We start from the raw sequence: 26,714 nt of genomic DNA on the forward strand, positions 1-26,714 counted from the left end.
AAGTGCATTGCTTTCGAATGCTGGTGTCTTCGGAAAATAAAATGTTATCTGGCGTCGTTCTTTTGTGCTAGGGTCTGCTCTCTGCTTGGCGGGACGCCACGGAACGCATAGAGCCGCAGCGAGCCAGCGGTACGGTAGCCATGCATCAGATGGAAGTCTGGCGCCAGGCCGAATGTACAGACTCCGACAGTGCAGCCCCAGCTCCTCAGTTCAATACATGGAAGCGCCATACCACATTTTATTCAGTTTTATTACGAGTTTGTTCCATTTTTACGGGGTCCGAAAGCGATGGGCATTCGTTCATCTTCCTTTAGGTACCTTTACAGCAGCAGCTAATTGTCATTTCTGCTGCTATGGCATTATCTTAATTTGGACTGGAGAAGCATAATGCAAGATATGTGAGTTCGACGTTACACAAACACTCTCTATAACCAGAAAAATTTTCAACAAAGTGTTGTCATCAGCGAGATTTTAACTCTAAAACCGTCGAAAATATAGGAATTGTACGGAGTGAACGACATAACTTGGAAATGTACTGCACGAATGCAAAATGAGATGCAGCGGTCATAGATTCACTTATTCAATTGGTTTGTACGTTTATCTTGACCACAGTTATTTTATTAATTTCCTGACGGGTTTCGTTCAAAGTTCGTCTTCAAAAGGAGTAAAAAAACACTTTGTATGGTCCCTTTGATGATGTACTGAGGCTGCAACGTGTCGGGAAATTAGTAAAATAATCGTGGACAAGACAAACAGCCGTTTTATATACACTGAAGCGCCAAAGAAACTAGTATAGGCATGCGTATTGAAATACAGAGATATGTAAACAGGCAATGCCTATATAAGACAAGTGTCGGGCGCAGTTGTTAAATGCGTTCCTGCTGCTACAATGGCAGGTTATAAAAATTTCAATGAGTTTCAGCGTGGTGTTATAGTCGGCACACGAGTGAGGGAACGTAGCATCTCCGAGATAGCGATTAAGTGGGGAATTTCCCATACGACCATTTCACGAGTGTACCGTGAATGTCAGTAATCCGGTAAAATATCAAATCTCCGACATCTTTGCGGCCGGAAAGAGATCCTGCAAGAACACGACCAATGGAGACTTAACAGAATAGCTCAATGTGACAGAAGTGCAACCCTTCCGCAAATTGCTTCATATTTCAAGGCTGGGCCATCAACAAGAGTCAGCGTGCGAACCATTCAATGAAACTTCATCGATACCACTCGTGTACCCTTGACGATTGCTCGGCACAAAGCTTTACGCCTCGCCTGTGTCCGTCAACACCGCCATTGGACTGTTGATGACTGGAAACATGTTGCATGCTCAGACGAGTCTCGTTTCAAATTCTATCGAACGAATGGACGTGTACGGATATGGAGACAACCTCATGAATACATGGACGCTGCATGTTAGCAGGGGACTGTTCAAGCTGGCGGAGGCTCTGTAACGGTGTGGGGCGTATGGAGTTGGAGTGATAAGGGACCCCTGATACGTTTAGATACGACTCTGACAGGTGACACGTACGCAAGCATCCAGTCTGACCACCTGCATCCATTCATGTCCATTGTGCATTCCGACGGACGTGGGCAATTCCAGCAGGACAATGCGACACTCAACACGTCCCGAATTGCTACAGACTGACTTCAAGAACACGCTTCTGTGTTTTAAAACTTCCGCTGGCGACCAAACTCCCGAAACGTGAACATTATTCAGCATATCTGGGATACCTTGCAACGCGCTGTTGAGAAGAGATCTCCGTCCCGTCGTACTCTTACGGATTTATGGACAGCCCTGCATGATTCATGTTGTCAGTTCCCTCCAGCACTACTTCAGGCATTAGTCGAGTCCATGCCGCGTCGTGTTGAGACACTTCTGAGTGCTCGCGGAGGTCCTACGCGATATTAGGCAGGTGTACCAGTTTCTTAGGCTCTCCTGTGTATATCGGTGTCTGTTCTTTCAGACATTTCCGAAAGAGCAGATATCAGTTTGATCCAGCAGCTATTATGAATCGAGACACAAAGGCATTACAGGCATTGACCGTGAGTGGGCATTGATTTAAATCAATGGAGAAGGTTGAAAATTTACTAGGTAGTGCTCCGTCTACTAAGCCATCCGGACAGAGTGGTCAGCGCATTGTGTTACATTTTCTTTTTATGTTTTGCTTTGACATTTGCATTATATAAATTATATTGTCATCAACTAGGTAGTAACAAATTATATGGAACCATTTTAACAATTGTTAAGCATTCAATTCGCTGTAACCTCAGAGAAATCTTTATATATTATGTTCTTTATATTATTTAAAAAAAGCATTAACAACTGTATATCAATAAAACTGTAACAATGAGAAGTCTTTGCTATTAGATTCAGAAGCATCCGACCCACCTTACATTTCAAGGCGGTGGGTTACTCTGTACTGTTAATGAAATGAAATAAATAAATGGTCAGCGCAGCTACACGGACTATCCTAGCACGCATCCCTTCAGACCGAAATTCTCAACCTATCCCCACACTACCCGTATAGTGCTCCTTGCCCATTATTCTCATTACTCGCGGCATTTCGCCGATTCTCGTAAGAGTTCAAGCCTGGTGTCCATTCACACTGATGAGAACATGTCCGTCCTCAACTTAATTACATATAAGAAGTGTCTGTTCTTTCGGGCATGGTTAAGAGGCACTACATTAGTAGTGTGTGGGCAGGTTGGCAATTTGGGTCTGATGTGAGGCGTCCTATGGTAATCCGCACAGTTTCCGTACCTCCTGACGACTGTGTCCGCTTGGGTTAATGGTCATAGCATCTGCTTAGTAAGCAGAAGACCTAGTTACGAATCCACGTCCGGCACAAATTTTCAACCTTCCCCACTGATTTAAATCAGTGCGCACTCGCAGCCAATGTCTGTAATTCCTTTGTGTTTTAACAATCGTTTAACTTGGGGCATCCCGCCTTCTTGAAGTGTCAGTAAATAATAGAATGCAAGGGGCCAAGCAATTTGCTTTGTTGGTAACACTTTTATATTCTTCATGTACCGAGATATTGAAGCAGGTTGTAGAACCACGTACATTCTTATCGGCATTCAAAGCCTCTGGGAAAGAGTAGTACTGCCATATAACGTTTGTATAGGTGAGCGATAAACGTTTTTAAAAAATAGCTAGGTAATTTTCTGAATTCAAGTGTCTAGGCGGGTGGCAAAGTGTTCTCTCTCATACACTGTGTATATAAATGTCACTGAACAGGGCTGGGAGTGATTCCGGAATGGGTGCCTTGTGGACGACGCACAGACTCTCGTCAGATTTAACTATCACCTCGATAATATAAGTTACGCAATTAATGCTGTGCGTCTTTGCGGGTACTTCTTTGCAGTCCTGCCGCGGCAAAGTGCTGCAACACTCGGCTAGAAGAGCGAAAACAAAGTTTTGCAGCGCATTGCTAAAGTGGAGTATCGTGCTGTAATTCGTTTTTGGCATTTCAAGTGGAATGACTCGGCAACAAGCCATGCTGGGCTGATGGAAGTGTACAGTAACAATAAAACATCAAAAGAAACTGTGGTTAGATGGCACAGACGCTTCCCGTGTAGACGAACAAGTGCAAACGGTGCAGAAGCTGTGAACAACTGGCCATTAAAAGAGACATGGAGGCTCTGGTGCTTGAAGGTCTGCGTATCGCAATTAATGGAAAAATTAAAAATTAGGCATGGATCAGTTTTAAAAATCTTGCATGACATTTTGAACTTGACCCACTATGTACGGCGACTGTTAGCACCCTTTCAAATTGCCTGCTGTTCTGAGGTAACAGTGTGCGGTAAATTATACGTTGCTCAGAGGAATTGTACAAAGACTGCAATATCCCGCGGTGTGTGAGACTGTGTAACCTATCAGAGTAACGGACGACCTAGCCTCCGTCATATTCCCCTTAAGACTCCATGCTAACTGTAAATCCTTCAACGGATCGCTACCTTGAAATGGCCTAACACAGAATCATAATGTGAGAAATTGCAGTAATCCTTCTATGCAACTACCCGTTCACTTAACAGAATAAATCAGTGAATTAAAGGGAACTACGTGCTTCTACAAACAAAAATTCAAATAAAACATAAACCGATTATTTTTTATTAAAAAAATATTGGCGTCAACATTCTACGAAAAACAAAGCAATTGCTGATGACATTTATTTTATTTATTTAGCGTATGGCATTTAAGTACGTCTCAGAATTGGATCACTTTACATTACATATATTCACAGGCAAACATCTATTCCTTGTATATATTCAACGGATTTTTGGGATGCCATGAGGAATTCTTCAAAGTCCCCGCTGAACGCTGTGGCACTGCATTCATCTTTGATGTGTTGGATGGTCTGCTTAGGCGCGCCGCAGTCACATGCTGGCGAAGACAGTAGTCCCCATTTGAAGAGCGAGTCAGCACACCTTCCATGCCCAGTTCTTTGTCGGTTCAGAGTTGACCAGATCTTGCGGGGCTGATCAAACTCAGGAACTGCCTCAGTAATACAAGGCATTAGGTGGCAAGTTGTTGGGGCATTTTGGAGCCATTCTCTTCTCCAAGAGTTGACGTCAGCCCCAGTGAGACTGTCCAGAGCAAGAGGAGGATGTCTTGAACGAAGCCTCTTGGTACTCAGATCAGGTATATCGATGTGTACCGGCAGTTCAGGGTTTGCTTCGATCTTGTTGTATTCCCTGACCAAGGCTGCTTCTCGTCGTATTTTTGGGGGTGGTATATGACTCAGGACAGGTAGCCATACGTTAGGTGTAGACTTAACAGTTCCTGAAATAATGCGGATGGTGTTGTTACGTTCAAAATTGATTTTGTTCACATGGCTACTGTTTAGCCATATTGGTGCACAGTACTCCGCCGCCGAGTATACCAGGCTCAGCGCAGACGTCCTCAGAGTTGTTGCCATTGATCCCCAGGTGGATCTGCAGAGTTCATGTATGAGGTTGTTTCTTGTTCTCACCTTGGAAACTGCTTTTGTAAGGTGTGAATTAAGTGACAAGGTTCTGTCTAACGTAGCCCCTGGGTACCTTAGCTCCTTTTTGTGGTTGAGGCGTGTACTGTCAAAGTATACTTCCAGAGCTTTGTCGGCTTCTCTGTTATTGAGATGGCAGCAAATTACTTCTGTCTTCGTGGCATTAGGCCTAAGCCTCCATTTACGGAAGTATGCTGCCAGAGAAGACAGGTCGGATGTCAGGATTTCTTCCATTGAATCAAAATCGGTGTGCCTTGTTGCAATGGCCCGATCATCAGCGTAGCCAAATTTCCTACAAGCTGTTTCTGGTATGTCAGCAATGTATAGCCTGAAAAGCCGTGGGGCTAATACCGAGCCCTGAGGTAAGCCATTTTGAAGGAATTTCTGGCTACTGACTTTTTTCCCATGATGACCTGGAATCCTCTGTTACCAATCATGTTACCAATAAGCTTTGTCACTTTTTGACAGGGAATTATTTTCATCAGTTTATAGAGTAGGCCTTGTCTCCAGACGGTATCATAGGCTGCTGATAAGTCAAAGAAGGCCACATATGTTTTTAATTTCTTTTGGAATCCCGCTTCATTATGTGTTGTAAGGGCCAGGACTTGGTCTGCACAGCTTCGGTTGGGACGAAAGCCGGCTTGTTTTACTAGGGTGGGATGGACGTGAGTACTGTCTGACGGATCCTGTTAAGTAGTGCTCGTTCCAGAAGTTTGTACACCATGCTAAGCAGTGCTATGGGCCGGTAGTTTTGCGGAAGGTTCAAATGGCTCTGAGCACTATAGGTCTTAACTTCTGAGGTTATCAGTCCCCTAGAACTTAGAACTCCTTAAACCTAACCAACCTAACGACATCACACACATCCATGCCCGACGCAGGATTCGAACCTGCGACCGTTGCGGTCGCGCGGTTCCAGACTGAAGCGCTTGTGCGGAAGATTTCCCGGTTTACCTGGCATTAGGAGGGCGACCATCTTGGCACCTTTAAGTTCTTGTGGTATGTTTCCTGTCTGCATTAGTGATGTGAAGAACTTTGCTAACCATATTTTCGTATATTTGCCAGACTTGATAAGAAACTCTGGGAGGACGTCATCGGAGCCGGGGGCTTTACCTGGTTTTGTGTCCTTTATTGCTGCCGAGATCTCTTCGGGGTGATGTCGCACGAATATTTAGTGCCAACACTGGCTGTTGCTTTTAGCTTTCTAAGTTCACGTTTAATGTGGATTCTTGTCTCTCGGTGGTTTACCCCTTTAGATATTTTAACAATGTGCAAAGCAATTTTGTTAGGTGTTGTGCGGTTTTCTTCTCGAGTGATACGGCTGGCGCCTCCTACTTTTTGAAGCAGGGACCATGCTTTTCTGCTGGATACTTTAAAGTCTATAGCCTGAGTAGTTTCCAACCACTTCTGTCATCGTGCAGTATCAAGACTGTGTATGACTTCATCTACTATGTCTCTGTCACCGCTGCTTTGGTAGTCATTATACAGTTCCTCACATTTCTCATCCCAGCCTGGAATGTATTCTTTGCGGTATCCTCTAGGTATGTACTTTTTTGCTGTACTGATGACTGCTCCCACACATCTTTTATAGCTATCAGCAGATGGACGGATCCATTCCAGGCATTTATCGAGGTCTTCAGAGTACGCTTTCCAATCCGCTTTTTGTAGGTTCCATCTGGGTCGAGGAGTTGAGGTTATCAATGGAATACTTATGCCGATTTCTACTAGGACTAGACGGTTTTGACTGTTAGGGAAATCTGGTAAAATATTTCGGTTTGTGTTGACCAGCTGGTGATTTTCATCAGCTGTGGCAAAGCATAGGTCTGGATCATACTCTCTTTTCCAAGCTGCTGATATGAAGTAACCGCGATCTTTAGCATCGAAAATGAGGTGAATGTTGTTTTCTTCTGCCCAGTTTGCTAAGACTTCACCATTTGTCTCCTACAAAGACCACAGGATGGGGAGAACATCTGCTGGCCAGGCGGATCCTGGTGGTTTGTAAAGGTTATTTATGACCAGTTCACCTATTTTGATTATCACATAGTGCATATTGTCATTTGTGGAAGTGGATATCAGGTGAGCGTTCTCTATTTTATTTTTAACGTATGTGGCTACTCCATAGGCATGGTGGTATGTTGCGCCAATGATATCGTATCCTGATATTTTTCGTCTGGAGCGTAGTTGATCTTTGTTATCTGTGTTGGTTTCCTGTAGGGCATCCACGTCAATGTTGTGCTTAGTCACTACTTTTGAAGAATTTGGCATTTGGTTTTACTAATGCCCTCAATGTTCAATTGGCATATCTTACTTAATACTTGTTTCAAGTTTCCTAGATTCTTGGCCCTGAGAAGGGCTTTTGATGTGATGAGTCGTTTCCTCTCGGTTATGTACTTCTAGAATAGACAGGAGATCTAGAAAGATTGTCTGGCTGAAAGTTTTTTTGCCTTCTTAGCACCACCCAGGCGTTACGTGTGGGGCAAATTTTAGGTTTACACCCACGGACGTGAAGCAACATCGACCCCCTGCTGACGACAACTAAAAAGTTTGTCAGGAGGAGGGATGGCTACCGTATCCTAGTTGCACATTAAACCAATAATCCAGCACAACCCAACGATTAATCTAGAAACTCCAGTGGTCGACTGAACATCACATCAGACGATTCTAATGCGTCAATCGGGTTTAGCAGAGCTGTCGCAACAGTACCCTTCCTATCTAAATTTTAACCCCATCTAGCCAGCCGTGGTGCTGTATGCTCTCGCCAGTCTGCTGTGGCGGTAAGTCGGAGGATTGCGATCGTCGTGGAGAATCAGAATCTCCAGGATTCGAACACCTCCAAGCGCCATAACGTCTCGAACCAAGGACCTGTCTCCTTCCACAATCAAATCAAGAGTGTCCCTTTTTCTTCCACCAGCTCCCGACTCGGCAGTTTTCACCAATCTAGCTGCAAACACTAATCGGGAAAAATGTTACTCTTTTCAGCCAAAAGCGTGTCAATGCCACATTTAACAAATTCCCACCCTGGAATGTCGTCAGTCATGGACCAATAAGAGTACATATTCCTCGGTAGTTTGTCCCAGAAATTCCCGTCTGACGTCAGCCGGCGATGGACGAATCAGAGCATTGGTTAACACTTCTGAATTTCCCGACCCCAAACCGACGTGACGTGCCCTCAGCGAGGTCGCTGTTCTCACCGTGGTTTGCCCCAATATCCCAAGACTTGTACTTTTCCGACATAAATTGTGGTGTCCCACCTAGCACTTGAAACTGGTGCTCTTGACCATCTCAAGGGGCGAGTCGTGTCACAGGTCGCCAACCCCGACTCAGTGAAAAGGACCAGTAGGTTCCGTGGGCTTCTGTCGCTGTCCACTTGACACATGCAAGCCAGCACAGAATTCTGAGTGCATGCAAGACACCTGCTGCATTAAGAGCAGTGTGCTGTCTATGTATTTCTCACATATTCACAGACTGGAACTATTAGCCCCTTTAAGGACGACCATTGAAATTTTAAAAAATACATAGCCTCGTAATAAAATGACTTAATGAGGCTTTAAATATATGCAACTAAAGTGTTCTGCCCATCGCCAGTCGTGACAAGGAGCAGAGAAATTTAGTATAGATGGAAGGAGGCAAGCCGGACGACTTTAACCTTCCAAGGCTTGTATAAATGCGTTAGTGCAGCAGCACCTCCAAAGAATTTCACGATAGTTTCTTGAACTGCTAACATTGTTACTGATGCTAAATATTTTTACAATGAATACAGACAATCAAAATTTGACGATACAAGGTCTGTTACATTCACAAATATTAGACCCATTAATACAATTTTCTCCACAAACGTTGCATCACAGAAAGCTTCCAGAGACGTCAAATGCAGCCAGACACAAAAAAACAAAGCTATGATTAACTTGTAATTAGCATGGAATATACCAGAACAATCCAGGGATGACATATGTCGACATGATGACAACACGTGGACCTTCAACCGTATGAGTACAACTGTAAGTGCAAAAGGTTGTGGAAAAGCGTCATGCATATCCGACATTTACAAACACTCCTCAATACGGAACTTGAAGGATTATGGATGTATTTGATTCCACCTTCAGAAGAACAAGAATGATAGCGATCGCTTTATTGTGTGCTGCTGATAATTTAACAATACTGTTAAGTCAATTGGCTGAGAAATTCCTGTAAATGATTTAAAAAACAGAATATCTCGTATTATTGTCCGCCCCGATAGTTGAGTGGTCAGCGCGGCGGTCTGTCACGCCAAGGGGCCCAGGCTCGATTTCCGGCTGAGTCGGAGATTTTCTCCGCTCAGGGACTGGGTGTTGTGTTGTCCTCATCATCATTTCATCATCATCATCAGTGGAAGGCAACGGGAAACCACAACTGGAATCATTTCCGTAGAAGCTTATGGGGTGGACCTTTCTGACGATGCTTCCCCCATGACAAGACCTGTCGTAAGGCAGAACACAAAGTTAGATGTATTATTACCAGATAAACTTCCACCCCTCCCCTCAGCCCCCATGCAGTGCAACACTCTGCTGCCCCACCTAGGGAGCTGCAATGCTACTACTGTGTTCTCATCTCCCCCGCCCCCCCCCCCCCCCAGTCGCACTTAGAACCCTCCACCACACCTCAAATGGTTCAAATGGCTCTATGCACTATGGGACTTAACATCGGAGGTCACCAGTCCCCTAGAATTAGAACTACTTAAACCTATCTAACCTAAGGACATCACACACATCCATGCCCGAGGCAGGATTCGAAACTGCGACCGTAGCAGCAGCGCTGTTCCGGACTGAAGCGCCTAGAACCGCTGGGTCACAGCGGCCGGCCCACCACACCACCCTCAGCTGAGTGCATGTGAGGAGTGGGTTTCATAGGCAGCTTATCTTTAGTTCCCCATGACGAAGCGAAGGAGCTGCATTAGTAACAAGGGAGAAGAAGCCTGGTGCACAGAAGTTGATGTGTGCATCTTGCTACCACTGAGACTCGAGCTGCAGAGACGGGGACTGAGAACCACATCCCATCTACGAAGGGCGTTTAAAAAGTAATGCAACGAATTTTTTTCTGAAAGCAGGTTGGCTTTATTCAGGGTTCCAATACTCCATATTATTCCCAATTTTTTTAGCTACAAAACCCTATTTTTCAACATACTGTCCGTTCAATGCGATGGCCTTACGCTACCTTACTGAGACGCCCTGCAGGCCATCATAGCATCACTCTACTGGTCGACATCGGAGCCAACATTTTGCTGCGTCAGTAACCTTCTCATCATCCACGTACTGCTTCCCACGGAGTGTATCTTCATTCGGCCATACAGATGGAAGTCGGAAAGTGCGAGATCCTGGCTGTAGGGCAGATGAGGAAGAACAGCCCAGTGACTCCTCTCAGGTGCGGAGACTTGTCTGAGACCTTGCGTTGTTATGGAGAAGGAGAAGTTCGATTGTACAGGGTGATTCAAAAAGAATACCACAACTTTAAAAATGTGTATTTAATGAAAGAAACATAATATAACCTTCTGTTATACATCATTACAAAGAGTATTTAAAAAGGTTTTTTTTTCACTCAAAAACAAGTTCAGAGATGTTCAATATGGCCCCCTCCAGACACACGAGCAATATCAACCCGATATTCCAACTCGTTCCACACTCTCAGTAGCATATCAGGCGTAAGAGTTTGGATGCTGCTGTTATTTCTCGTTTCAAATCATCAATGGTGGCTGGGAGAGGTGGCCGAAACACCATATCCTTAACATATCCCCATAAGAAAAAATCGCAGGGGGTAAGATCAGGGCTTCTTGGAGGCCAGTGATGAAGTGCTTTGTCACGGGCTGCCTGGCGGCCGATCCATCGCCTCGGGTAGTTGACGTTCAGGTAGTTACGGACAGATAAGTGCCAATGTGGTGGCGCTCCATCCTGCTGAAATATGAATTGTTGTGCTTCTTGTTCGAGCTGAGGGAACAGCCAATTCTCTAACATCTCCAGATACTGTAGTCCAGTTACAGTAGCACCTTCGAAGAAAAAGGGACCAAAAACTTTATTGGCTGAAATGGTACAGAAAACGTTCACCTTAGGCGAGTCACGTTCATACTGAGTTGTTTCCCGCGGATTCTCAGTGCCCCATATACAGAAATGCACGCTGAACAACTGTCGTCGATTCACTTCTGCCGTGCTCAATAACACAAAAAGCTTTCTGTTGAGCGGTCGCCATAGCATCAACTGACGCTGACGCCTAGTCAACAGCGCCTCAAGCGAACAAATGTACAACTAAATGAAACTTTATAGCTCCCTTAATTCGCCGACAGATAGTGCTTAGCTCTGCCTTTTGTCGTTGCAGAGTTTTAAATTCCTAAAGTTGTGGTATTCTTTTTGAATCACCCTGTATTTTTGTCGCGACGAACACGTGAAGCTGTTTCTTCAGTTTACTGAGGCTAGCAAAGTACACTTCAGAGTTGATGGTTGCAGATTGAGAGAGGACATCAACCAGAATAACGCATTCACAGTCCCGGAAGACCGTCACCATGACTTTACCAGATGAGGGTGCGGCTTTGAACGTTTTATTGGAAGCAGAGGTGGTGTGGTTGCCGTTTTGTTTCTGATCCGAAGTGAAGCACCCACATTTCATCGCACCTGACGATGTTAGACCATGCCTCAAATAAAAACGTCCCAGCGCTGCACAGCTGAGAGGCGAGCAAGCGAACAGCAGATAAACTTAAACAAAGAGTCAAAGATCTTATTCACTACTCGTGCAGCTTGGCACTGATTGACAGAATTGTTAGATGTCTTCCTTAGAGACATGGTCCAGAATTCTGTCCATTTGGCACGTTAGATCATCAAAATCCCGAACTGATTGGAGGGCTCTGTTCATAATGCTCTAAACGTTCTCAATTGGGGAGACGTCTGGCGACCTTGCTAGCCAAGGTAGGCTTTGGCAAGCACAAAGACAAGCAGTAGAAACTCTCGACATGTGCGGATGGACATTATCTTGATTAAATGTGAGCCCAGGATGGCTTGCCACGGAGGGCAACAGCACGGGGCATAAAATATCGTCGATGTACTTCTGTGCTGTAAGGGTGTCGCGGATGACAACCAAAGGGGTCCTGCTATGAAACGAGATGGCACTTAAGACCATCAATCATGGATGTCAGGCCGTATGACTGACGTTCAGGTTGGTAATGCGCTGCCGTCCGGGACGTCTCCAGACACGTCATCGCTGGTCATCGGGCCTCAGTTCGAAGGGGGACTCTTCACTGAAGACAATTCTTCTTCAGTTATTGAGGTCCCTAGCCGAATGTGCCAGACACCACTACAAAAAGGCTTGTTGGTGTACGGTGATCAATAGTAGTCGGCGCAAGGAGCGCCGTGAGCTCAACCCCCTTTCTGGAAGCCGCCTATTAATCGCACTTGTGGTCACTGAAGCATCGGTAGCACGTAGGATCGATGACAATGATGAATGAGAGGTTCTTAGTCCCTCTCTGACGATTGATCGGTCCTCACATTCTGTCGTCGCTCTAGATCGACCGTTTCCTTCTTGTCGCTGTTTTCAGCCATAGCTCGCCAACTACTGCTTACGTCGTCGAAAGTGACATCGCTGCTTTTCAAATGTCGAGAAATTCGACGATTTCTCAAACTGGCTTCTCTGAGCCCAATTACACGTCCTCTCTCACATGCTGACATCTGCGTGTATTGTTCACGCGTCTGCCTGCCAACCAGAACTACTGTCCAACTGAGTACACGGAATGAAATCCGCAAAGACTTTATGACCAGGTATTGACATGTCCCCTGTTTGCTACACTTGCCAGTTGCTTCGTGAAATTGCGCTGTAGCGTCACACATTCATCCAGCGGCTGCCGAAGTTTACGGTTTTGCTTTTCTGTCGACGCCTGTATGGATATCAGTTTGTGGCCAATATGCATAACTCCTTCCCGTCATTTTTGTATTTTTGTCCAGTCTTTGTTATGTGCAGCTCAAGCTACCTCCTGCTGGGAAAGAGCCTCTGATCCTAGAGCTCTATAAACTACTGCTTGTGACACTACTGCCAGCGGCCTTGCTGCAGTGGTAACACAGGTTCCCGTCAGATAGCCGAAGTTAGCGCTGTCGGGTTGGCTAGCACTGCCGAGTGCTGTTGGCAAGTGGGATGCACTTAGCTCTAGCGAGGCTAATTGAGGAAATACTTGATTGAGAAGTGGCTGCACCAGGCACGAAAAATGACAACGGCCGGGAGAGCGGTGTGCTGATCACATGCCCCTCGGTATCCGCATCTGGTGTCAGTCGATACTGTTGGGCCTTCGCAACCTGTCCAGATGGTGTTTGTTTGTGACAGTACTGTTTGAGTGTTGGCAAAAATTAATAAAATCCGATTATGACAAGGAACGTCACAATGGGGCAAGAAAGAACGACGCTAATGCTCACTGGCTTCTTTGACTGGTGGTAGAATGTAACAGAATTGCTGAAACATTATCAATACTGTACAAACAAAGAAAGTTGGCGTACATATCGTGAGAACATGCTTTGTAAACTTCAAGATACGTCTTTCTAGGGAGAAACTGTTCTAGCGTAGCCACAAGCGCCGGAAAGAAGATGAAGAACGCCAGAGAAGAGAAGGCGGCGAAACGATGCCGGCCAATGGTGCGCGGATTAAGACCGCACCACGACAGGAGCGGCCGCTACAAGAGGAGGACATAAGCGCCGCTTCTGCCAGCCTAGCCCGCTCAGTATGGGGACAGTATACGGACAGGCCTAGCAGAGAACGTGACGATGGCAGTTATTAGTGATCCACAAACTTGCGTGAACGTTATATATAGCAAAGGACTTTGATTTATGTTGCATGTTGCCCATCGCTTGCGACACCGTTGCAAATCGAAAGTTAAGTATTGTCAATCCTCTTATTTGTAATAAAAACTATTAATGTTCAAATGGTTCAAATGGCTCTGAGCACTATGGGACTCAACTGCTGAGGTCATTAGTCCCCTAGAACTTAGAACTAGTTAAACCTAACTAACCTAAGGACATCACACACATCCATGCCCGAGGCAGGATTCGAACCTGCGACCGTAGCGGTCTTGCGGTTCCAGACTGCAGCGCCTTTAACCGCACGGCCACTTCGGCCGGCCAACTATTAATGTGAATTTGGTTGAGTTGTTGTATAGCATTCCGAGAACGCAGCATCCCTTAGGCACCCTATAAGTAACGAGTGGGCAAGACCCCGCAGAAACTACGAGTCTATTCAATTAGTTCAATAATACGACTCGCAAACAATGATTGTTTCACGTTCTACCCGTAAAACGAACGACGAAAGACTTTTAACGTATGCTACAAAAAATTGACATTTGCCACACACTTCACATAGTATTCATGTACACGTACTTGTAAAACCTCAGCGGAACAATGCTCAATAGCAGTCTCAATCTGGCTTGAGTGCTGTTGAATCGACATGACCAGTTCACATGCAAGAAGGGACCTCGTGGCAATACTGCTGTTCAGCAGTCAGTCCGTGTCAACGTGATCGATTGCAATGCGTCAGCTGAGTCGACTCCAGCCGCACTGCTTTCGAATGGGACACATTTAACTGATTGAAGCCCATTCCAATGGCGCGTGTGTGGTTGTGCGACGAAAGCAACTGGGCAGCTACAGCAGCGCGACGGGACACCTCCGCCGAGCAGTCTAGTCACGCGCGACGGGGACGTAGTTACTGCAGTTCGCTTCATTCTTCTCCAGTTAGGCAGCTCAAAACGGATGATTTGCAACTTACCGGGTTAGTGTGAGATCATCCAAACTAGTACAGCTCTAAACACCACCAAGACAAAGATCCTAATCACAGGAATAATGTGTGGATTGATCATGCAAGATCGCTGAATTTGATTTACTCTTAATTTATTACGATAATTTAATTACAGTTTACTAATATGAGAAAATAAAGAATGATCACAGTTTGTTTTCGTTTGTGTCGGTCTGTTATGTTTACTTGTTTCATTTACCAACAGATATATCCCTTCCGTCACTTTTACTTTTCTTCCCGACATTTTTAATGCTAATATTAACTGGCCTTCTATCACTGTATCGATGACGTCAAGACATATGTAAAGTATTTAATTCCTGAATTTTTCCTGTTTTAAAGTAAGTGAATCTCAATATCTCGATGCGAAAGAAAGTCACAGACATTTTCTAAATAGCAAAATACTTAGTCCTTTTTGTAATACCAGTTGTCGAAAATCTCTTTTCAGTATTTTGAACCAGTTACGAAATATTAGTGTAGTGAACTTTAAGTGGACCATTATGCGCACTATTTATGCGTTGAACATCTCATTCTCCTCACTTACATTTGTGTTCTCCATAAGCGCAATCCCCGTCCCGCCCTCTCCCACACACACGTGCCCATGTGCGTGGGTTGTGGTTCAAATGGCTCTGAGCGTTATGGACTTAACATCTATGGTCATCAGTCCCCTAGAACTTAGAACTACTTAAACCTAACTAACCTAAGAACATCACACAACACCCAGTCATCACGAGGCAGAGAAAATCCCTGACCCCGCAGGGAATCGAACCCGGGAATCCGGGCGCGGGAAGCGAGAACGCTACCGCACGACCACGAGCTGCGGACCGTGGGTTGGAATTTAGTGACAATGAAGTACAGTTCATATGAGAAACACGAATATTAAGTTACATCTTACATTATAAATCATACTGTTTTGTGTGCAATGAACTGATGTTCACGAACAGTATGGAAAAAAACTCCATTTTTCGAAGTTTGATGCTATACTTGAAGTTTTATCAATAATATTTATAATTCATTTCTAATATAATGTACGCCCCAGGTAGCTGAGTGGTCAGGGCGACAAACTGTCAATCCTAAGGGCCCGGGTTCGATTCCCAGGTAGGTCGGAGATTTACTTCGCTCTGGGACTGGGTGTTGTGTTGTCCTAATCATCATCATTTCATCCCCATCGACGCGTAAGTCGCCGAAGTGGCGTCAAATCGAAAGACTTGCACCAGGCGAGCGGTCTACCCGACGGGAGGCCCTCGTCACACGCCATTTATTTATTAATTTCTAATTAATATTCGACAAAATAATTTCTGACAGTCTCCGAGTGTAAAGTGGAATCCCAGTTGAAGGTCGTATTTGATGCTTTCAAATGGTTCAAATGGCTCTAAGCACTATGGGACATCTGAGGTCATCAGTCCCCTAGACTTAAAACTACTTAAACCTAACTAAACCTAAGGACATCACACACATCCATGCCCGAGGCAGGATTCGAAACTGCCGCCGTAGCAGCAGCGCGGTTCCGGACTGAAGCGCCTAGAACCGCTTGGCCACAGCGGCCGGCGATGTTTTCATATAAGTTTTCTTTAAAAAAACCTTTCAGCTTCAACCGACCATTCTTTCCTGTCGATGACAGTATCATATTGTGCGCAAATGCGCCTAGCTATGTGATGAGGCTGATCGATGGACATTAATATTTCCTTGCTCTTTAGTCTCCATTTATGCATTATCCCAAATGCACAGTCAACAAATCTTCTTGCTTTCGATTATAACTGTATACATTTTTCCCATTGTCCACACGTCTGCGATGAAAAGGTGTCCTCAAATTCTGTAAAACAGGGTAATTTTATCTCTCAAAAATTGACTTATGACAGTTCACCACCTATTCCTTGAGTTTTCTTTGGTGGATGCAGTGATAGTTCTGCGTTTAAGGTTTTCTTTAAAGCGTAGTTTGTCTGAATACGCCTTAATCAAATTGTTTACCATAGGCATCAACAAAAAAATAGTTCAAATGGCTCTGAGCACTATGGGACTTTACATCTGAGGTCATCAGTCCCCTAGAACTTAGAACTACTTAAACCTAACTAAAGTAAGGACATCACACACATCCATGCCCGAGGTAGGATTCGAACCTGCGACCGTAGCGGTCGCGCGGTATCAGACTGAAGCGCCTAGAACCGTTCGGTCACACCGGCTGGCGGGCATCAACAGACACCAATGTCTATGTCAACATATTTGCAGTTCGTGTCGGCAACTGCTTGGAGTATAGTCCAATAATGCTGCTCGTTAGCCCCAACATACACATAATTTGTGTAAAAAATCAGATTTTTAAACCAAATACGTTCTTGAAAATCGACTGAGAAACTTCACAGAATTAAGAAGTCACGTGGAATGAAAAGTAGTCTTTTTTCGCAAAGGAAGTGAAACATTTATTGAAATATAATTATAAGTCAAGAATTGGATGGAGCGCAGCCTTATATACATGCACGTGTTTTTACAGCGCTAAAATCGGAAAAGTGTATTTTCGCTTGTCCTGCGCACCGTGACTTCAGGCAGCGAGTGAAGGGCGCAGCAAGAGGAGGTTGAGTAGACGGCTTCGAATGCGTGGCGCTGATCGTACAGCGAGATCGCGCGGATCTAACTGTGTCAGTTGGCTTCCTGGAATCAGCCCTTTAGTGATATGCGTAATACACCGATCCCAAAGGGTACCAAATTTCTGTGGTCACTGCCTGACTTTAATCAATTGCCCACGGCTCAGTAATTATCTATACTGCCTGGCTAGTTGAAACAACTGAATAAAAGATGGTCTCCAAATTAATGTTACTCGACGATTATTCCGTAAGAATAACCGCTCACATTAATCGAAATAGTATTTTATTTACAGGAATGCACTGGTTCCAAGGGCTTCGGCTTGACTCTACTTGTAGGGTTAACAGCAGCATTGTGAGCGCGGATAGGTTCCAGAGCAGCAAGATGGGTGGAAACAGCAACACATAATTTGTTTGATTAACTTCTAATGATTGGGATTCACAGTCATATAATATTTCTTGAAAGACATCGTACTCGCCGTTGACTTTAAAATATTTATTGTTACTATTGCAATTTCGGCCTAATAATTTGTTATTTGAGCTGGTCATGCAAAATAATTTGTAGACACAGGGACCCTGGTAAGAGCTGCATATATTCTTAATGAATTTTAATGCACAATCTGTTTTGATGAAAACGCACGAAATACTGTTAAACGTGGGAGGAAATAAACGCTACAAGGTTTTGCTACGCACCGAGGGTTTACCTGCACACTGCATCGTGTGTAACTGTGGCGACAGCGACATCAACGGTACGTAGACCAGAGTCGGAAGCAGAGGTTCATCCTTCATGGCGACGGCCGCACGACACGTCTTCTCACTAACATTGTACGTATGGATGTCAACTCTTGTTCCACCATGAAACCTGTGGCCATTCTTTGGCGGTTGCCTTCAGAGAATCTTCTGTAACGTCTTCCTCTTCTTCACTGAGTTTGAATTTATCGCCCCCTCTCTCACTTTCTCTACCAAGAAGTCGCCATTTTGCAAATTCACCAAAAAACAACCGAGGGCCATGTGCCACCGAATGCACGCCGTGCTGTTCCCCTATTATCTCCCTCCCTCATTTATTTGTCTTTTCAAAACTGTATCTATAAACATATGTTATTGCCTCTACATCACACGCCTGGTTGTGTGACAGCGAATCAAAACATTCGTGTCATTCTATTTTGACGCCGCACTACGTTTGTAGTGCAGATTTGTTCCTTGTAAAGCGATGCATCAAGATTTTTACACTACGGGTACTAACAGCTGCGCGAGTTTGACGTCTGAATTAGATGTTGGAATCTAGTCTAGTTGGTTTACTTCACAACAGCCTAAATGAAGAGATCAGAGTTTAACGTTACGTAGACAACGAGGTCGTTAGAGTCGGGACACAAGCTCGGATTAGGGCGGGATGAATAAGGAAATCGGCTGTGCCCTTTCGAAGGATCGATCCCAGCATTTGCCTCAAGTGGAGTAGGGAAATCTAGGGAAAGATACAGCGGGGTGTCCGGACGGGCTTTGAACGGTCGACCCACTGAGTATGAGTCCACTGGGTTAACCGCTGCGCCACCTCGTTGAGTAAGGTGCAAGAAAGAGCTCCTTCTCGAATTTTTAATGCAGCTTTGTGTATGTAGTCAGCCACATTTTGCTACTGATAGTTCATTCTTGCTTTTAAGTTTAATCCAGTTTTACTGATAGACAACTGATTGTGCAAGTGTGTGGCATATTTGGCTGGTAGTCCCCTTTTAGTTCGCCGCATGGTGGAAGTCTTTTTTATTTGACACCAATTCGTCGACTTGCATGTCGATGATGATGGAATGATAATGAGAACAACACAGACATCCAGTCCCGAGCGGAGAAAATCCCCAACTTGGCCGGGAATCGAACCCGGAGCCCTGTGATTGAGAGTCAGCAACGATAACCACAAGACCAAAAACTGCTGACAGAATTAATTGCAATCGGTGCAGATCAGTCCGACGACTGTTGGATCAGTGGATCTTAGTGTGAATCCAAAAATTAGCTTAGTATTTTGCTTGTGACGAATCTGTCTTAGTTTTTATGTGTGAAGGCCGTTAACATATTTTCAATGTCTGCATGTAATGTTGTACTCACGAGTGGCAACCTGCTTTATGTCGTATATAATAAGTGTTGTGTCACCAAAATATTGTACGACGTTTACGTCATCACCATTGGAAGCTGTAAGTAATCTACCTTTCATTAACAACCATCTATAAAAGTATAACGTTATATTGTCAGCTCCCAAGCGACATATACATCGTAACAGCTTTGATGTGATGAGAAAGATAGTAGGATTCGAAATGCAGTGTACATAACAACAAAATGTAAGTTAAAATAAATAAGAATTTATGAATTGAAATCCTCAGGAGATAGCACACGAAAGGCGGTTTTGTGGTTAAATGTGTTTTGAACACCTTAATCGATAAGGACAGCCTTTTTTATTGTTTTCATTTACATATAGCTAGTCGCAGGTGATGCGCCAAAAAAAAAAAAAGCTTTGCGAAAGAAGCGGCGACACTTTCTGCGCAACCCACTCATCATTTTGCACGACAATGCGCGGGCGCATACAGTGCAAGCTGTGGCTGCTCTGTTCGGTCTATGGAATTGGCAAGTACAGTGCCTTCCACCATACTCCCCGGACTTAAGTCCTTGTGACTTTGATTTGATTCGGAAGATGAAGGAAACACTTCGTGGCATTCGCTTCAGAGCTGTTCCAGAGATTCGACAGGCAGTAGACCGCTCCATTCGTACCATCAACAGAACAGGCTCTGCTAACGGTATACTACGCCTTCCACATCGCTGGCGACGGGTTGTACACTACACTGGTGACTGCTTTGAAGGACAGTAACAGGTGCAAACATGTAACTCTTTTGTATCGGTTGTGAATAAATAGTTGCCACTATTTAAGTTCCAACCCTCTATGTTTCTCAGCACCCTGTTCTTTCGAACCATTTTTTCTATTTGGAATAGTAAAGTATAGATGATTGATGGTGGCGTAATTTTTGTGCCATACCCCGGATTCACGTGTATGAAGTGAGATAAAGTGATTAGTGTTCTGGTTAGTGTCGTGTGTCGATCCCCAACTGATCACTTTGCCCACCATAGACCCCATATTAGTGAGAGCGTTTGTCCAGTAAAATGTTTGTGTGACGTTTCTTTAGCCATTTTTTGTCTTGTGATGTTAACAATGAATAAAGCTATTTTTATTTAGATCATAAGTCCTTCCTGTGTTCTTATTAACATTATCTTTGCCATGTTTATTGAAGTCTTGATTACAAAAGAAAGTAGCAAGTTTGCAAACGTACTCTGTGCCCCACGTCTCTCCTCTGCCTTAACGCTCTTGTTTGAACAACGTGGCAGAAAAACCGGTTGCCATCAGAGCAAAATCCTTTCTGTCCCACTCCACCGTTCAGTCGCTTTCTCGAAGTCCTTCTCTGCAGCAGGAACCGGACTTTGGAATAACCTTTCTCAGTACATCAGAGAACTGAATAACATCTCCAACTTCAGTTAATGATACACTAAAGCAACAATAATGATTACCATTGTCGCAGTACGCTCTTGTCACCACTGCACAACCTCCTTTCTAACGAGAGTTTTCTCGCTTCCCAGTATTCTTAACTTGCGCAGTCTCCTTTAACTTACTCTCCTCATGACTCGTCATATCAGAAAACACCTACATTGTACACCTGTAAATGTTCCTGTATCTGCCAATATCGATATTGTTATTATTACTATTATCACAGTTAGAGGCAGCAGCAGCAGTAGTAAAAGTAAAGCCAGTACTAACATTATTAATTCATAGTCAGTATTACTTACTCTCATTCTCACTATAGATACTCAAATCAGTTTAATACTATTTGTCATATTAAAATAGCTATTACATAGGTATCTATGATATAAAGAAGTACTGTATGTTTGAATCCCTGAACCGAAGCAAGAGAGGCCTGACGAACCTAATCAGATAAGGTTAAATAAATAAATAAATAAAACCACACGTCTGACCCGCAGCTTGCTTTATTTACACACGATATCTTGCAAACGATAGATGAAGGTGAACATATAGATTTTGTCTTCTTAAATTTCTGGAAAGTACTCGACACAGTACCACATAGTCAACAGCCAATGAAGATACAGTAATGCAGTAATTGTGGGGCTGACTCGTGGAATTTTGGACTAATATAACCCAGTTCGATTAGAAGATTAGTGGAAAACACCTTGGCCGGCCGTTGTGACAGAGTGGTTCTAGGCGCTTCAGTCCGGAACCGCGCTGCTGCTGCGGTTCGAATCCTGCCTCGGGCAGGGATATGTGTGATGTCCTTAGGTTAGTTAGGTTTAAGTAGTTTCTAAGTCTAAGGGACTGATGACCTCAGATGTTAAGTTTCATAGTGCTTAGAGCCATTTGAACCATTTTTTGAAAACACCTTGAGCGCGTCACATCGTATAAGCATTTCGGGATCGTACCAAGAATCGATATGAAATGGGATGTTTACGTCAAATCAGTATTACGGAAGGCGAATGGAAGACTTCGGTTTTTCGACGGGTTTTGGGAAACTTAATGGTTCTAATAAAGGAAATCGCATACAAGGTGATACTACTACCAGTTGTAGAGTATTATTCAGTGCTTGGAGTCTTTATCATATAAGCGTCAGAGCGGACATTGAGCACAATCAGAGACGAGATGCTAGGATCTTAGAAGATTGGTGTGGCCCACAGGGCAGTGTAAGGAAAATAATTGGATAACTTAAATGGAAATGCGGGGAAGAAAGACGACGTAGTTGTAGTGAAACCCTGTTGGGTAAATCTAGAAAACTTGTATTTCAAGATGACTGGCCTACCATTGTGCTGTCACCATCGTATGACTCACGAAAGCATGATGAGAATGAGGCAAGAGAGATTAGTACAGAGATTAGCCCACGTATAGTGGCATACAGCCATTTACTTTTCCCTCGCTCAATAGGATGAAGTAGGAATTGGACACAAGTTCGATAATATTTATACGATATTGCCACACGCACTGTACAGTGGACTGAAGAGTATGCGGGATGTGGCGGAACCCAACCGACAAACTTACAGAGGTGGTATTATGGAAGAAGCAAGAAAAAAAGTCTAGTAAACAAGTGTTCTAAAAATACGCATCTTAACAGCTTTGAGCACTTGGTCTGTAGAAGAGATGTGTTTCACAATAGCGAAGATGAACAAATGCTCATAGCTCTTAAGGTACGGATTTTATAGCCCATGTTTACTGGACATTTTTGCCATGTTTTCGTCCATACTACCACATCTCAGAATATGAAAGGCAAAGAGCTTTCAGTCGATGAGATGTGTCTCACAGTAGCAAATATGAACAAGTATCCGTAGCTCTTAAGGCATGCAATTTAGAGCCAATATTTATAAGGCATTTTTCCTTGTTTGGTCCATACTACCACCTCTGGCAGGTTGTCGCTGGAGTTCTGGTTCCCCTTGTATATGATCACCACTCATCTTGCAACCAAATATCATTGAGCTCTTTCACTTTGTTATGGGGAATACCTTTCATTTATCCACGTTCAAAGAGGGTTACAATTTATTCATCTAAGCCTCAAAATAAAATTAGCAACAGTTACTTGTACCAATAACTACCCATCAGATAATCAAGATTTAGGTTTCCGTAATTGCTCTAACTCAATTAAGACGAATATTGGGATGGTTCCCTTGCACTGTCGAGCTCCTTCTCCATCATTGCACCATCAGAGCGCGTGCCTCATCTCTAATAATTACGCCGTCGAAGGAACGTTTGACCCCAGTCTTGCTCCTTTCTTTCGTGTCGTCGCTGGTGTTCTCGATCAGTGACCGGAGCAACGGCAGTTCCGCATGGCCGCAAGTCATTCCCGTTTTTACGAAGAATATGCGGCGCCGCCAGATGCTTCACTTGCTCCAGAATCCCAGAGCACGATTTTATTCTGTACTTCCCTCGCGTCGAAAGAATTCTCACCGCAAACCGTTGTAGACTTCTGTGGCAGCGATCGAGCGACAACCATCTCGGTCATTTCGTTCCTCACTTCAAGATGACTAGATGACTAAAAACGCGTTTGAAGCAGATGCCTTGTCTGACATAATGTAACTGAACATTGGCATAGCTCACAACGAACTTTATCTGCACACACAGTAACAGTGCTGCAGTTCAGTATAGCATTCGAAAGGGCAACACAAATGTGAGCAAAGGTCTGTTTTGGGAATGCCCATTTATGTTGCGAGTAGTATAAAGCTTCAGTGGTGTGCTAAATAATATGCAGCAATAACACAAGAAACTCACTTTTAAACGCCTATACAGTGTCACAAGTCATATCGATGTTGACGATGGACATCATCGCTGTATGAATTTAATATTTAATTACTTAATACCCGTTTTGCGATGAACATCGAGACAAAGTTTCATAAGTATTGGACTGGTGCTTCATGGTGCTACATATTTCCATTTCTATGGGTATTTGACCACATAGCACACATACTATATCGTTCAAGTCCTCTTCGAAGGCTTTTTCTAGTGACACAAGAAAAAGTACATAATGCAGTTACACAACGGTGGTGTCATATTTCGGCAAATATACACGTTAAAAATTACTGGAATACGTCAGGAAGTTTGCCCGCTTAAATTTATCGAAAATCGCAGCTTGGTATTTTTCTCGTGCTGATTACAGGATGAACTCTAACTCAACTGATAAAATTTTGGAGGTTGTCCAAGGATATTTTCTTAGTGTTTTGGTATAAGGGACGCGTGGTCTCCGGTGGCTCGTTACACCCTTTACAGAGTAATCTACATCTACATCTATATCTACATCTACATGGATACTCTGCAAATCACATTTAAGTGCCTGGCAGAGGGTTCATCGAACTACCTTCACAATTCTCTATTATTCCAGTCTCGTATAGCCCGCGGAAAGAACGAACACCTATATCTTTCCGTACGAGCTCTGATTTCACTTATTTTATCGTGGTGATCGTTCCTCCCTATGTAGGTGGGTGTCAACAAAAAATTTTCGCATTCGGAGGAGAAAGTTGGTGATTGGAATTTCGTGAGAAGATTCCGTCGCAACGAAAAACGCCTTTCTTTTAATGATTTCCAGCCCAAATCCTGTATCATTTCTGTGACACTCTCTCCCATATTTCGGAATAATACAAAACGTGCTGCCTTTCTTTGAACTTTTTCGATGTATTCCGTCAGTCCTACCTGGTATGGATCCCACACCGCGCAGCAGTATTCTAAAAGAGGACGGACAAGCGTAGTGTAGGTAGTCTCCTTAGTAGGCCTGTTACATTTTCTAAGTGTCCTGCCAATAAAACGCAGTCTTTGGTTTGCCATCACCACAAAATTTTCTGTGTGTTCCTTCCAATTTAAGTTGTTCGTAATTGTAATACCTAGGTATTTAGTTGAATTTACGGCTTTTAGATTAGACTGATTTATTGTGTAACCGAAGTTTAACGAGTTCCTTTTAGCACACATGTGGATGACCTCACACTTTTCGTTATTTAAGGTCAACTGTCACTTTTCGCGCCATTCCGATATTTCTTCTACATCGTTTTGCAGTTTGTTTTTATCTTCGGATAACTTTATTAGTCGACAAACGACAGCGTCATCTGCAACAACCGAAGACGGCTGCTCAGATTGTCTCCCAAATGGTTTACATAGATAAGGAACAGCAAAGGGCCTATAACACTATCTTGGGGAACGCCTGAAATCACTTCTGTTTTACTCGATGACTTTCCGTCAGTTATTACGAACTGTGACCTCTCAGACGGGAAATCACAGATCCAGTCATATGGCTGAGACGATACCCCATAAGCAAGCAATTTTACTACGAGCCGCTTGTGTGGTACAGTGTCAAAAGCCTTCCAGGAAATCCAGAAATACGGAATCGATCTGAAATCCCTTGTCAATAGCACTCAGAACTTCATGTGAATAAAGAGCTAGTTGTGTTTTACATGAACGATGTTTTCTAAACCTATGTTGACTATGTGTCAATAGACCGTTTCCTTCGAAGTAATTCATTATGTTCGAACACAATATACGTTCTAAAGTCCTGCTGCATATCGACGTTAACGATATGGGCCTGTAGTTTAGGGGATTATTCTTACTACCTTTCTTGAATATTGGTGTGACCTGTGCAACTTTTCAGTCTTTGGGTACGGATCTTTCGTCGAGCGAACGGTTGTATATGATTGTTAAGTATGGAGCTAATGCATCAGCATACTCCGAAAGGAAAATAATTAGTATACAGTCTGGACCAGAAGACTAGCTTTTATTAAGTGATTTGAGTTGCTTCACTACTCCGAGCATATTTACTTCTACGTTACTCATGTTGGCAACTGTTCTCGATTCGAATTCTGGAATATTTACTTCGTGTTCTTTTGTGAAGGCATTTCGGAAGGCTGTATTTAGTCAATCTGCTTTGGCAGCACTGTCTTCGATAGTATCACCATTGTTATCGCGCAGAGAAGGCATTGGTTGTTTCTTGCCGCTAACAAACTTCACATACGACCAGAATCTCTTTGGATTCTCTGCCAGGTTTCGAGACAAAGTTTCGTTGCGGAAACAGTTACAGGCGTCTCGCATTGAACTCTGCGCTAAGTTTCGAGATTCTGTAAAAGATCGCCAATCTTGGGGATTTTGCGTCTGTTTAAATATGGCATGTTTGTTTCGTTGTTTCTGCAACAGCGTTCTAACCCGTTTTGTGTACCAAGGAGGAGCAGCTCTGTCGTTTGTTAGCTTATTTGGTATAAATCTCTCAATTGCTGCCGATATACTATTTCTTTGAATTTAAGCCACATCTGATCTACACTTATATTATTAATTGTCCCTCAGGAAGGCGTCAAGTGAATTTTTATCTGCTTTTTTGAATAGGTATGTTTTTCGCTTATATTTCGAGGGTTTATGGATTACAATATTCAGTCTCGCTACAACAACCCTGTGTTCACTAATCCCTATATCGGTTTTGATGCTGGTTATTAACTCAGGTTTATTTGTTGCTAAGAGGTCAAGTGTGTTTTCACAACCGTTTACTATTCGCGTGGGCTCATGAACTAACTGCTCGAAATAATTTTCAGAGAATGCGTTTAGCACAATTTCGGATGATATTTTATGCTTACCTCCGGAATTAAAAATGTATTTTCGCCAACATATCGAAGGTAAATTAAAGTCACCACCAACTATTATCGTATGAGCCGGGTACGTGTTTGAAATCAAACTCAAGCTTTCTTTGAACCTTTCAGCAACTGTATCATCTGAACTGGGAGGTCGGTAAAAGGATCAAATTATTATCTTATTCCGGTTGCCAACAATGACCTCTGCCCATACTAACTCACAGGAAGTATCTACTTCAATTTCGCAACAAGTTAAACTACTTCT

The sequence above is a fragment of the Schistocerca piceifrons genome, chromosome X (genome assembly GCF_021461385.2).
Source record: "Schistocerca piceifrons isolate TAMUIC-IGC-003096 chromosome X, iqSchPice1.1, whole genome shotgun sequence".
Lineage (NCBI taxonomy): Eukaryota > Metazoa > Arthropoda > Insecta > Orthoptera > Acrididae > Schistocerca > Schistocerca piceifrons.